The sequence below is a fragment of the Monodon monoceros genome, unplaced genomic scaffold (assembly GCF_005190385.1).
Source record: "Monodon monoceros isolate NGI ecotype Baffin Bay Population unplaced genomic scaffold, NGI_Narwhal_1 Super_Scaffold_21, whole genome shotgun sequence".
In the NCBI taxonomy this organism is placed as follows: domain Eukaryota; kingdom Metazoa; phylum Chordata; class Mammalia; order Artiodactyla; family Monodontidae; genus Monodon; species Monodon monoceros.
This window is the reverse complement of record NW_021703778.1, coordinates 82,165,352-82,179,385: the sequence shown is the minus strand read 5'-3', so window position 1 is coordinate 82,179,385 and position 14,034 is coordinate 82,165,352. Positions and strand designations below refer to the sequence as shown.

Genomic DNA, 14,034 nt, shown 5'->3' with positions numbered 1-14,034 from the left:
CTCAATTAGACCTTCAAAAGGTTGTGATATAGTTCCTCTGAAACTACAGATCATATAAAAGCAATTTTTATTTGAATTTTGGGAACAGATTTTTCTTTCTTATCAAATTTTTAACTAGGATAATAAAATTAATTTGAATTCTCCGAACACAGCTGGTAAAAAATAGAAGAGGTAAGTGGCAAAGAAAGCTTGTCTAAAATTTAAAACTAGCAACAAACTGTTTTCACTGGAGGAGTTGCAGCAATAAAGTTTTCTCACAAATGTAAATAGAAATAAGGTAAATATATTATCCTCTTTAAGTGGTACAAAATTTAAAATAAATCTACCATAACTTTTTTTAGCAACAGTGAATGTGCTCAGAATTTGAAAATAAGTATTTTCAACCCTCATACAGGCAATGTGCATGTAAGTTCTTTCAGAAAAAGGCACAATTCAGGGCTTCTCTGGTGGTGCAGTGGTTAAGAATCCACCTGCCAATGCAGGGGACATGGGTTCGAGCCCTGGTCCAGGAAGACCCCACGTGCTACAGAGCAACTAAGCCCATGCACCACAAGTACTGAGCCTGCGCTCTAGAGCCCGCAAGCCACAACTACTGAGCCTGCGTGCTACAACTACTGAAGCCTCCGCAACAAGAGAAGCCACTGCAATGAGAAGCCCATGCACCGCAATGAAGACCCAATGCATGGGATTTCCCTGGCGGCGCAGTGGTTAAGAATCCGTTGCCAATGCAGGGGACACAGGTTCAAGCCCTGGCCCGGGAAGATCCCACATGCCGCGGAGCAACTAAGCCCGTGTGCCACAACTACCGAGCCTGCGCTCTGGAGCCTGCGAGCCACAACTACTGAAGCCCACGGACCGCAACAAAGAGTAGCCCCCGCTCACCGCAACTAGAGAAAGCTCGCATGCAGCAATGAAGACCCAATGCAGCCAAAAATAAGTAATAAATAAAATAAATAAAGAAAAAAAAGACCCAATGCAGCCAAATAAATAAATAAAATTAATTTATTTTAAAAAAGGCACAACCCACATTCAATGAAAATAATGAAAAGAGAGTCTAACAGTATTATCAATAGAGTATGTGTCTCACTAAGAACCTATAAAGTAAGTATGCCCCACATCCTGAATACAAGATATCTGAAAATGTCACAGCCTAGGATGGGTGTGTGTGTGTATGTGTGTGCGTGTGTGTGTATGTGTGTTTGTGTCATCTTGAATAAGAAATATTGAAATATGTGTTAAGGAAAGATCATGTCAGGAGTACACAGGGGAAGAAAGATTTCAAAGTATCAGAAATGCTCAAATTCAAAAGATGACACTTCTAGAAGAAGAAAGTTCCCAAATCCAGAAAGACTATTCAATGATGTTATATGTATCTGGAAGAAAGGCAAACAGGTAGAATTTGAAGGTTGTGGGGATGGGAAGATATGGAACCCCTGAAATTTACGCAAGAAAAAATGTGCCTCAGGTATGAATTTGTCTCAAAAAGTGAATACTCTTTGAGTTGAGGGGAAATAAATTATAAGAGAGGAATGTCAGGTTGATTAGTATATCCCAATCTGGTATGAACAGGAATTACTCAAGAAAAGAGGGGAAAGGAGTATGTGTGTGAGAAGAATGTTGACAGAGCTTGGAGAGGTTATTTATACCAGAAAGGAACAAAATGCATCACATAATTAGAGGTGTTAGGAAATCTAAAAGGGTTGATTAAAGGTTGATTTAAAAATGTCCCCAAAAGAACACAAGTTTGTGCTTAAATTATTGTATTTTTTAGTAGATTTCATAACACAGAAATAACCAAACATAAAAAGAGTGAACAGGAGCAGATGTTAATACTGGGAGGCTCACACAATGATTAGGTGAGATGTACATGTCCAAAACAGGCATCTGTCACTAAACAGGAAAGAATTTTTTATAGTTGTTCTCTTTGTAAGAATAGAAATAATTCATAATATATCCTATGGTGAAGAATAAGAAAAATAACCACATGCACTTGTGGGTTTTATGTGGGGCATCTTTTATGCCTTTTTGTGACATTCACAACGTTTTCACCCTTGAATGTCTGATTTCCTTTCCTTTTTCCTCCCATTCTCTCATTCATACATTGGTGGAGTCACTGGAACCCAAAATATTCCTTAATCCCACTAAAAACACTAAAATCAAGAGATTACTGTTCTTTAACGAAGGATTTTTCCTAGGGAATATGTACCAGCTGGATATAAATTAATAGCATATTCAATAGGCAAAGAATCAGAAATAATAATGTCCTACTAAAGGCAGAATAAGGTAAAAAAAAAACTGATCTCTCTTCTACAGAAATACAGTAAAATCTAAACTGGCCATACTAACACAAAGACAGTGTTCTATAGTCTGGATGACCAAAATTTAATATTAACCTGGTTTTACAATGAAGTAAGTATTTCCCCCAAATACACATTTTTAAATATGTCTTACACAGTAATATAAAATCAATCTGCATTCATTCAGCATACATACTGCCAGATGGTTTAAATATCTGGATATCTTTTATGAAGTGGTGGTTTAGGGCTTTTCCTCATTATTTAGAAATTGGATTGTCTGCCTTTTTCTTAATGACTTGTAAGCATTCTTATATACATTCTGGATATGAGTGCTTTGTCAGATATAATATGTATTATAAATATCTCCTTCCAGAACCCTGATTTCTTGACTCCACATCCCATGTTCTTTCCTTGATATCACATACTATCTTGTACAAGTAGATAACTGTCGTCTCATACAAATACAAATAAAATAATCAAACTAAAATCAAAGATAGCATAAAAATGAATGTACGAAACATTGAAATATTATTTAAAAGGTCTGATTCGAAAAGAGAAAACAAACAAACAAAGAAAAAAAACCACCAAGCACCCAACAGATCAATAGTCAAAGGGCAGACCACACACTTTCTAAAAGAGAAAATAGAAATAATTCACTAAACATGTTCAGTATCACTGATGCTCAAAAAATGTGAAGTAAATAACTTTTAAAGTCAATTTGCAATATTTAACAGAAGTTATAAAAAAATGTAACTTTTGTTAAATATTAGCCTAATCCTAATGACCTAATAAATGACTCCAGTTCTGAAGCCCTATCCTAAAGGAAAAATGAAAATATACTGAAACAGATAAAAAATATGTGTGTATGTTTTTATAATGTGAACAAACTAAAGGTAGGAAAATAGTTAAATTGTGGAACCTAACAGAATAGGATGCAGTAATTTAAAATAATATTTTTGAAGTTATATAATAATATTAAAAAGTTATGCCATGTTGAGTGAAAAGACACAAAACTAATTTTTGAATGTCAAAATATGCATATACAGAACAAAATACTGAAAATATTAACAGTTGTTAGGGTGGTATGATTATGGGAAAATTTGCCTCCATTTCACAAAGTTTCTGTAATATCTTCCAAATTTAAACAATGGGTTTTTTTTAAGGGACAAATTGTGTGACTGTTAAATAAGTAAACGGTGACATTAAAGAAAGTTATATACTACTGACTTACTAAACAGAAAGCGTGGAAAAAATAAAGAATATGGAGGCTACCAGGGACCTAAAATAGCAAACATATTGATCTGCTTATAAGAACTGCAACAAAACAATGATGCATTTGAACAAATCAACTTCTTACATAATTCTGCAATTTTCTTAACTATTTAAAACATCATATTTAAGGACCTAGGATGCTTAAGTTACTTTGGTTTTGAAATTCCATGAGAAATACAGGTGTGTAGATTAATGTAGCTAGATACTTTTAAATTGGTGGTTCTCAATGTTAGCAGCACTGCCCCCTAGAGGATCCTCTGGATTTATATAGAGGCATTTTAGGGATTACTGGGAAGAGGGATGGGATGAATACTTTACCAGCAATTAAAAGGCAAGTGCCAGAGATACTAGAGGTCCAGCAATGCAGGAAACAATCCGGTATGGCAAAGAATTGTCATATGTCTTGTTGACTTTCAAAGGTCCCACTGAATATATCTAAGACTAGAACTTAACTAATATGTAAACAAAATGAATTTTCCCACATATTAATACACCCCAAATTTTCTAGACTGCAACAATGCATCTCTTTGTTTTATTCATAACTTTACTAAGAGTTTTTCACCATTTTGGAAAATCATGTCACCAATGCCAATGCCACTTGGGTATTTGAATCACCAATATGTATTATAATCAGCTTTCACAGCTATCACATTCACAGTGATTCATAGTCATTCTATGTACAGGCGCAAGCATTTGACTACCTCTTGTTTCATCTAGTGTAGTCTGCTCCAGTACTTACATATTGAAATACACATTTTATTATAAATTGCTTTCCTTCTACTTCTCCTTTACATTAAAATTAGGGCATCATAATGATTTTTTGAAACTGTGCAGATAGATAATATTAACTATGATTTTCATTTCAAGTTAGTAAAATGGGCAATACAAAATATTTATTATAAAAGAGAGCAATGGAGGTAATAATATTGAAAATCAATGGAAGAAAATACATGTGAGATCAAGTAAGACCAAAATCAAAGATGTTCTAATTTTCTTGTCAAGAAATTTAGTGAAAGTTAAGATGACAAAAATACCAAACTGTAGCAATTTCACTCCTGATTCTCACTGGACAGGAACATGCACATCATAGTAGAATAATTCGGACCCTTAGAGGAACTCAATTGAGTTAGGACAACAAAATTGACCAAGGGGACCATAGTTCCATGTCGAGCCCTCAGTTTACTTAGTTCGTTACCTCTATATTAAATCCTCAGAGATAAAGTGTTGGATTTACATAAGATCAGTTAAAGGCTTAGCAGAAAAGGTTGCTTTTTTGGTGTGGCAAATAACTTTTCCACAAGCATATGGAGAAGCCTAATTAAATTCAATAAATTTTCATTAATGTTTAAAATACTTACTGAAAATATATTATGTGTATGGTACTGAATGCCATTTAGTTTAATACTCCATTCTTCTTGAGAAGAAAACCAAAAAACTCGCACTAATAAATTCCACCTTGAATTTCTTTACTACTTCTAAAAAAGCTTATCATATAACCTGATATAAACCATTTTTAACTCCAATTAAAATGTCTCTTAATAAGATCTATAGACGAAATTCAAACTGTCTATAAACTTGCTACTTTGGCTCAAAAGTACATGCTGAGAGGGCCATCTAGTGGTAACAGGAACTACCAATAATCACATTTGCAAAGTTTAAAGTCTATTTTGTTGTGATTTTCTATAATTCATAGTTCGAAGAGCTATTGTGAGAATTATAGCATCTATTGGACATGAAAACTCTAAGACTACAAAGTACTAGTTCTATGCGAATTGTTATTAGCACTCAAAAAAATAATATGAATAAAAACACTTAGAAAATTTAAGCCTACTATAACATTCTTAATGACAAACTTTGTCTCACTAAAAATTTTAGAATAGGACTTCCCTGGTGGCGCAGTGGTTAAGAATCGGCCTGCCGCAAAACCATAGAGGCAGACGAGGGGAAGATGGCGGAAGAGTAAGACGCGGAGATCACCTTCCTCCCCACAGATACACCAGAAATACATCTACACATGGAACAACTCCTACAGAACACCTACTGAACGCTGGCAGAAGACCTCAGACCTCCCCAAAGGCAAGAAACTCCCCACGTACCTGGGTAGGGCAAAAGAAAAAACAGAGACAAAAAAATAGGAACCTGCACCAGTGGGAGGGAGCTGTGAAGGAGGAAAGGTTTCCACACACCAGGAAGCCCCTTCGCGGGCGGAGACTCCGAGTGGTGGAGGGGGGAAGCTTCAGAGCCGCGGAAGAGAGCGCAGCAACAGGGGGGCGGGGGGCAAAGCGGAGAGATTCCCGTACAGAGGATCGGTGCCGAACAGCTCTCACCAGCCCGATAGGCTTGTCTGCTCACCCGCCGGGGCGGGCGGGGCTGCGAGCTGAGGCTCGGGCTTCAGTCAGAGCGCAGGGAGAGGACTGGGGTTGGCGGCTAGAACAGCCTGCAGGGGGTCAGTGCACCACGGCTAGCCGGGACGGAGTCCGGGGAAAAGTCTGGACCTGCCGAAGAGGCAAGAACATTTTCTTCCCTCTTTGTTTCCTGGTGCGCCAGGAGAGGGGATTAAGAGCGCTGCTTAAAGGAGCTCCAGAGACGGGGGCGAACTGCGGCTAAAAGCGCGGACCCCAGAGACGGGCATGAGACGCTAAGGCTGCTGCTGCTGCCGCCACCAAGAAGCCTGTGTGCGAGCACAGGTCACTATCCACACCTACCTTCAGGGGAGCCTGTGCAGCCCGCCGCTGCCAGGGTCCCGGGATCCAGGGACAACTTCCCCGGGAGAGCGCACGGCGCACCTCAGGCTGGTGCAACGTCACGCCGGCCTCTGCCGCTGCAGGCCCGCCCCGCACGCAGTGCCCCTCCCTCCCCCCGGCCTGAGTGAGCCAGAGCCCCCGAATCAGCGGCTCCTTTAACCCCGTCCTGTCTGAGCGAAAAACAGACGCCCTCTGGCGACCTACACGCAGAGGCGGGGCCAAATCCAAAGCTGAGCCCCTGGCAGCTGTGAGAACAAAGAAGAAAAACGGAAATCTCTCCCAGCAGCCGCAGAAGCAGTGGATTAAAGCTCCACAATCAACTTGATGTACCCTGCATCTGTGGAATACATGAATAGACAACGAATCATCCCAAATTGAGGAGGTGGACTTTGAGAGCAAGATTTATGATTTTTTTCCCCTTTTCCCCTTTTTGTGAGTGTGTATGTCTATGCTTCTGTATGAGATTTTGTCTGTATAGCTTTGCTTCCAGCATTTGTCCTAAGGTTCTATCAATCCGTTTTTTGTTTTTTTAATTTTTCTTAATAATAATTTTTTATTTAATAACTTTATTTTATTTTACTTGATCTTCCTTCTTCCTTTTATTCCTTACTTCCCTCCTTCCTTCCTTCCTTCCTCCCACCTTTCTTTCCTTCTTTCCTTCTTCCTTCCTTCCTTTTCTTTCTCTTTTTTTCTTTCTTTCTTTCTTCCTACTTCTACTAATTCTTTATTTCTACTTTTTCTCCCTTTTATTCTGAGCCATGTGGATGAAAGGCTCTTGCTGCTGCAGCCAGGAGTCAGTGCTGTGCCTCTGAGGTAGGAGAGCCAACTTCAGGACACTGGTCCACAGGAGACCTCCCAGCTCCACATAATATCAAACAGCGAAAATCTCCCAGAGATCTCCATCTCAACACCAGCAACCAGCTTCACTCAACGACCAGCAAGCTACAGTGCTGGACATCCTATGCCAAACAACTAGCAAGACAGGAACACAACCCCACCCATTAGCAGACAGGTTGCCTAAAATCATAATAAGTCCACAGACACCCCAAAACACACCACCAGACGTGGACCTGCCCATCAGAGAGACAAGATCCAGCCTCATCCACCACAACACAGGCACTAGTCCCCTCCACCAGGAAGCCTACAAAACCCACTGAACCAACTTTAGCCACTGGGGACAGACACCAAAAACAACGGGAACTACGAACCTGCAGCCTGCAAAAAGGAGACCCCAAACACATTAAGATAAGCAAAATGAGAAGACACAAAAACACACAGCAGATGAAGGAGCAAGATAAAAATGCACCAGACCTAACAAATGAAGAGGAAATAGGCAGTCTACCTGAAAAAGAATTCAGAATAACGATAATAAAGATGATCCAAAATCTTGGAAATAGAATAGACAAAATGCAAGAAACATTTAACAAGGACTTAGAAGAATTAAAGATGAAAGAAGCAGCGATGAACAACACAATAAATGAAATGAAAAATACTCTAGATGGGATTAATAGCAGAATAACTGAGGCAGAAGAACGGATAAGTGACCTGGAAGATAAAATAGTGGACATAACTACTGCAGAGCAGAATAAAGAAAAAAAGAATGAAAAGAACTGAGGACAGTCTCAGAGACCTCTGGGACAACATTAAACGCACCAACATTCGAATTATAGGGGTTCCAGAAGAAGAAGAGAAAAAGAAAGGGACTGAGAAAATATTTGAAGAGATTATAGTTGAAAACTTCCCTAATATGGGAAAGGAAATAGTTAATCAAGTCCAAGAAGCACAGAGAGTCCCATACAGGATGAATCCAAGGAGAAATACACCAAGACACATATTAATCAAACTGTCAAAAATTAGGGCTTCCCTGGTGGCACAGTAGTTGGGAGTCTGCCTGCTGATGCAGAGGACGCGGGTTCGTGCCCCGGGCTGGGAGAATGCCACGTGCCGCGGAGCGGCTGGGCCCCTGGGCCATGGCCACTGAGCTTGCACGTCCAGAGCCTGTGCTCTGTAACGGGAGAGGCCACAACAGTGGGAGGCCCGCGTACCGCAAAAAAAAAAAAAAAAACCTGTCAAAAATTAAATACAAAGAAAGCATATTAAAAGCAGCAAGGGAAAAACAACAAATAACACAAAAGGGAATCCCCATAAGGTTAACAGCTGATCTTTCAGCAGAAACCCTGCAAGCAAGAAGGCAGTGGCAGGACATATTTAAAGTGATGAAGGAGAAAAACCTGCAACCAGGATTAATCTACCCAGCAAGGATCTCATTCAGATTTGATGGAGAAATTAAAACCTTTACAGAGCAGCAAAAGCTGAGAGAGTGCAGCACCACCAAACCAGCTTTACAACAAATGCTAAAGGAACTTCTCTAGGCAAGAAACACAAGAGAAGGAAAAGACCTACAATAACGAACCCAAAATAATTTAGAAAATGGGAATAGGAACATACATATCGATAATTACCTTAAATGTAAATGGACTAAATGATCCCACTAAAAGACACAGATTGGCTGAACAGATACAAATACAAGACCCATATACATGCTGTCTACAAGAGACCCACTTCAGACCTAGAGACACATACAGACTGAAAGTAAGGGGATGGAAAAAGATATTCCATGCAAATGGAAACCAAAAGAAAGCTGGAGTAGCAATTCTCATATCAGACAAAATAGAATTTAAAATAAAGACTATTAGAAGAGACAAAGAAGGACACTACATAATGATCAAGGGATCAATCCAAGAAGAAGATATAACAATTGTAAATATTTATGCACCCAACATAAGGAGCACCTCAATAAATAAGGCAAACACTAACAGCCATAAAAGAGGAAATCGACAGTAACTCATTCATAGTAGGGGACTTTAACACCCCACTTTCACCCATGGACAGATCATCCAAAATGAAAATAAATAAGGAAACACAAGCTTTAAATGATACATTAAACAAGATGGACTTACTTGATATTTATAGGACATTCCATCCAAAATCAACAGAATACACATGTTTCTCAAGTGCTCATGGAACATTCTCCAGGACAGATCATATCTTGGGTCACAAATCAAGCCTTAGTAAATTTAAGAAAATTGAAATTGTATCAAGTATCTTTTCTGACCACAACACCATGAGACTAGATATCAATCACAGGAAGAGATCTGTAAAATACAAACACGTGGAGGCTAAACAATACACTACTTAATAACGAAGTGATCACTGAAGAAATCAAAGAGGAAATTAAAAAATACCTAGAAACAAGTGACAATGGAGACACGACGACCCAAAACCTATGGGACGCAGCAAAAGCAGTTCTAAGAGGGAACTTTATAGCAATACAAGCCCACCTTAATAAACAGGAAACATCTCGAATAAACAACCTAACCTTGCACCTAAAGCAATGAGAGAAAGAAGAACGAAAAAAAACCCCTCAGTTAGCAGAAGGAAAGAAATCATAAAAATCAGATCAGAAATGAAAATGAAATGAAGGAAACTATACCAAAGATCAATAAAACTAAAAGCTGGTTCTTTGAGAAGATAAACAAAATTGATAAACCATTAGCCAGACTCATCAAGAAAAGAAGGGAGAAGACTCAAATCAATAGAATTAGAAATGAAAAAGGAGAAGTAACAACTGACGCTGCAGAAATACAAAAGATCATGAGAGGCTACTACAAGCAACTCTATGCCAATAAAATGGACAACCTGGAAGAAATGGACAAATTCTTAGAAAGGCACTGCCTGCCAAGACTGAATCAGGAAGAAATAGAAAATATGAGCAGACCAATCACAAGCACTGAAATTGAAACTGTGATTAAAAATCTTCCAACAAACAAAAGCCCAGGACCAGATGGCTTCACAGGCGAATTCTATCAAACTTTTAAAGAAGAGCTAACACCTATCCTTATCAAACTCTTCCAAAATTTAGCAGAGGGAGGAACACTCCCCAACTCATTCTACAAGGCCACCATCACCTTGATACCAAAACCGGACAAGGATGTCACAAAGAAAGAAAACTACAGGCCAATATCACTGAGGAACATAGATGCAAAAATCCTCAACAAAATACTAGCAAACAGAATCCAACAGCACATTAAAAGGATCATACACCATGATCTAATGGGGTTTATTCCAGGAATGCAAAGATTCTTCAATATACACAAATCAATCAATGTGATAAACCATATTAAAAAATTGAAGGAGAAAAACCATATGATCATCTCAATAGATGCAGAGAAAGCTTTTGACAAAATTGAACACCCATTTATGATAAAAACCCTGCAGAAAGTAGGCATAGAGGGAACTTTCCTCAACATAATAAAGGCCATATGACAAACCCACAGCCAACATCATCCCCAATGGTGAAAAACTGAAAGCATTTCCACTAAGATCAGGAACAAGACAAGGTTGCCCACTCTCACCACTCTTATTCAACATAGTTTTGGAAGTTTTAGCCACAGCAATCAGAAAAGAAAAGGAAATAAAAGGAATCGAAATAGGAAAAGAAGAAGTAAAGCAGTCACTGTTTGCAGATGACATGATACTATACATAGAGAATCCTAAAGATGCTACCAGAAAACTACTGGAGCTAATCAATGAATCTGGTAAAGTAGCAGGATACAAAATTAATGCACAGAAATCTCTGGCATGCCTATACACTAATGATGAAAAATCTGAAAGTGAAATCAAGAAAACACTCCCATTTACCACTGCAACAAAAAGAATACAATATCTAGGAATGAACCTACATAAGGAGACAAAAGACCTGTATGCAGAAAATTATAAGACACTGATAAAAGAAATTAAAGAAATTAAAGAAATTAAAGATGATACATATAGATGGAGAGATATACCATGTTCTTGGATTGGAAGAATCAACATTGTGAAAATGACTCTACTACCCAAAGCAATCTACAGATTCAATGCAACCACTGGCATTTTTCACAGAACTAGAACAAAAAATTTCACAATTCGTATGGAAACACAAAAGACCCCGAATAGCCAAAGCAATCTTGAGAATGAAAAACGGAGCTGGAGGAATCAGGCTCCCTGACTTCAGACTAAACTACAAAGCTACAGTAATCAAGACAGTATGGTACTAGCACAAAAACAGAAAGATAGATCAATGGAACAGGATAGAAAGCCCAGAGATAAACCCACACACATATGGTCACCTTATCTTTGATAAAGGTGGCAGGAATGTACAGTGGAGAAAGGACAGCCTCTTCAATAAGTGGTGCTGGGTAAACTTGACAGGTACACGTAAAAGTATGAGATTAGATCACTCCCTAACACCATACACAAAAATAAGCTCAAAATGGATTAAAGACCTAAATGTAAGGCCGGAAACTATCAAACTCTTAGAGGAAAACATAGGCAGAACACTCTTTGACATAAATCACAGCAAGATTCTTTTTGACCCACCTCCTAGAGAAATGGAAATAAAAACAAAAATAAACGGGGCCTAATGAAACTTCAAAGCTTTTGCACAGCAAAGGAAACCATACACAGAACCAAAAGACAACCCTCAGAATGGGAGAAAATATTTGGAAATGAAGCAACTGACAAAGGATTAATTTCCAAAATTTACAAGCAGCTCATGCAGCTCAATAACAAAAAAACAAACGACCCAATCCAAAAATGGGCAGAAGACCTACATAGACATTTCTCCAAAGAAGATATACAGACTGCCAACAAACACATGAAAGAATGCTCAACATCAGTAATCATTAGAGAAATGCAAATCAAAACTACAATGAGATATCATCTCACACCAGTCAGGATGGCCATCATCAAAAAATCTAGAAACAATAAATGCTGGAGAGGGTGTGGAGAAAAGGGAACACTCGTGCACTGCTGGTGGGAATGTGAATTGGTACAGCCACTATGGAGAACAGTATGGAGGTTCCTGAAAAAACTACAAATAGAACTACCATATGACCCAGCAATCCCACTACTGGGCATATACCCTGAGAAAACCATAATTCAAAAAGAGTCATGTACCAAAATGTTCATTGCAGCTCTATTTACAATAGCCCGGAGATGGAAGCAACCTAAGTGCCCATAATCGGATGAATGGAAAGAGAAGATGTGGCACATATATACAATGGAATATTACTCAGCCATAAAAAGTAACGAAATTGAGCTATTTGTAATGAGGTGGATAGACCTAGAGACTGTCATACAGAGTGAAGTAAGTCAGAAAGAGAAAGACAAATACCGTATGCTAACACATATATATGGAATTTAAGAAAAAAAAATGTCATGAAGAACCTAGGGGTAAGACAGGAATAAAGACACAGACCTACTGGAGAACGGACTTGAGGATATGCGGAGGGGGAAGGGTGAGCTGTGACAAAGCGAGAGTGAGGCATGGACATATATACACTACCAAACGTAAGGTAGATAGCTAGTGGGAAGCAGCCGCATAGCACAGGGAGATCAGCTTGGTGCTTTGTGACCACCTGGAAGGGTGGGATAGGGAGGGTGGCAGGGAGAGAGACGCAAGAGGGAAGAGATATGGGAACATATGTATATGTATAACTGATTCACTTTGTTATAAAGCAGAAACTAACACACCATTGTAAAGCAATTATACTCCAAAAAAAAAAAAAAAAAAAAAAAACCATAGAGGCAAAATGTAGAATGGTGGCAGAGTGACAAAAAAAAAAAAAAAAGAATCTGCCTGCCAACGCAGGAGACAGGGGTTCAGTCCCTGGTCCGGGAAGATCCGATATGCCGCAGAGCAACTAAGCCCATGTGCCACAACTACTGAGCCCACGTGCTGCAACAACTGAAGCCCTCACACCCTAGAGCTCACGCACCGCAACAAGAGAAGCCACTTCAATGAGAAGCCTACATACCACAACAAAGAGTAGACCCCGCTCGCTGCAACTAGAGAAAGCCCATGCGTAGCAACGAAGACCCAACGCAGCCCCAAAAAAGAAAACGTTAGAATAAAATTTGCAATATCACCCCTATGCTCAATGAGTACAATTATAAATCCAATAAAATTCTTCTAAAGTTTTGCATCAAGAAATTTAGCACTGTGTATGCATCTAAAGTTTTTATTTAGTTTTTGTATAATTTTTAAAATTTTATTTTATTTATTTATTTTTGAATGCATTGGGTCTTCGTTGCTGCACGCGGGCTTTCTCTAGCTGCAGCAAGTGGGGGGCTACTCTTCATTGTGGTGCGCCGGCTTCTCATTGTGGTGGCTTCTCTTGTTGTGGAGTACGGGCTCTAGGCACACGGGCTTCAGTAACTGTGGCACGTGGGCTCAGTAGTTGTGGCTTGTGGGCTCTAGAGTGCAGGCTCAGTAGTTGTGGCACACAGGCTTAGTTGCTCCGCAGCACGTGGGATCTTCCCGGACCAGGGCTCGAACCCGTGTCCCCTGCATTGGCCGGCGGGTTCTTCACCACCTAGCCACCAGGGAAGCCCTGCATCTAAAGTTTTTTTAATGTTCATACTCTTTCACCTAGTAATTCCACTCATATAAATCATAAGAAAACTATTTAAAATATAAATATATTAACAGCAATGTTATTTAAAATAGGGAAAAACTGAAATGCCCTACTACAAACAATAGTTAAATTAAGATAGATCATAATGGAATGTTGTAGTCTTTTATTTATATTTTTTACTTTTTATTATGGACAATTTTGAGCATATATAAAAATAGACACAGCAGTATAATGAAACTCCACATCGCCACCACCTAGCTCAAA

The 14,034-nt window shown here is 39.0% G+C and overlaps 1 protein-coding gene across 2 annotated transcripts in view; it reads right to left on the bottom strand.

The window, feature by feature from the left end:
- GABPB1 (GA binding protein transcription factor subunit beta 1) overlaps window positions 1-14,034 on the bottom strand; it is an 81,742-nt gene that overhangs the window by 35,407 nt on the left and 32,301 nt on the right. The gene's annotated exons all lie outside the window — the stretch shown is intronic.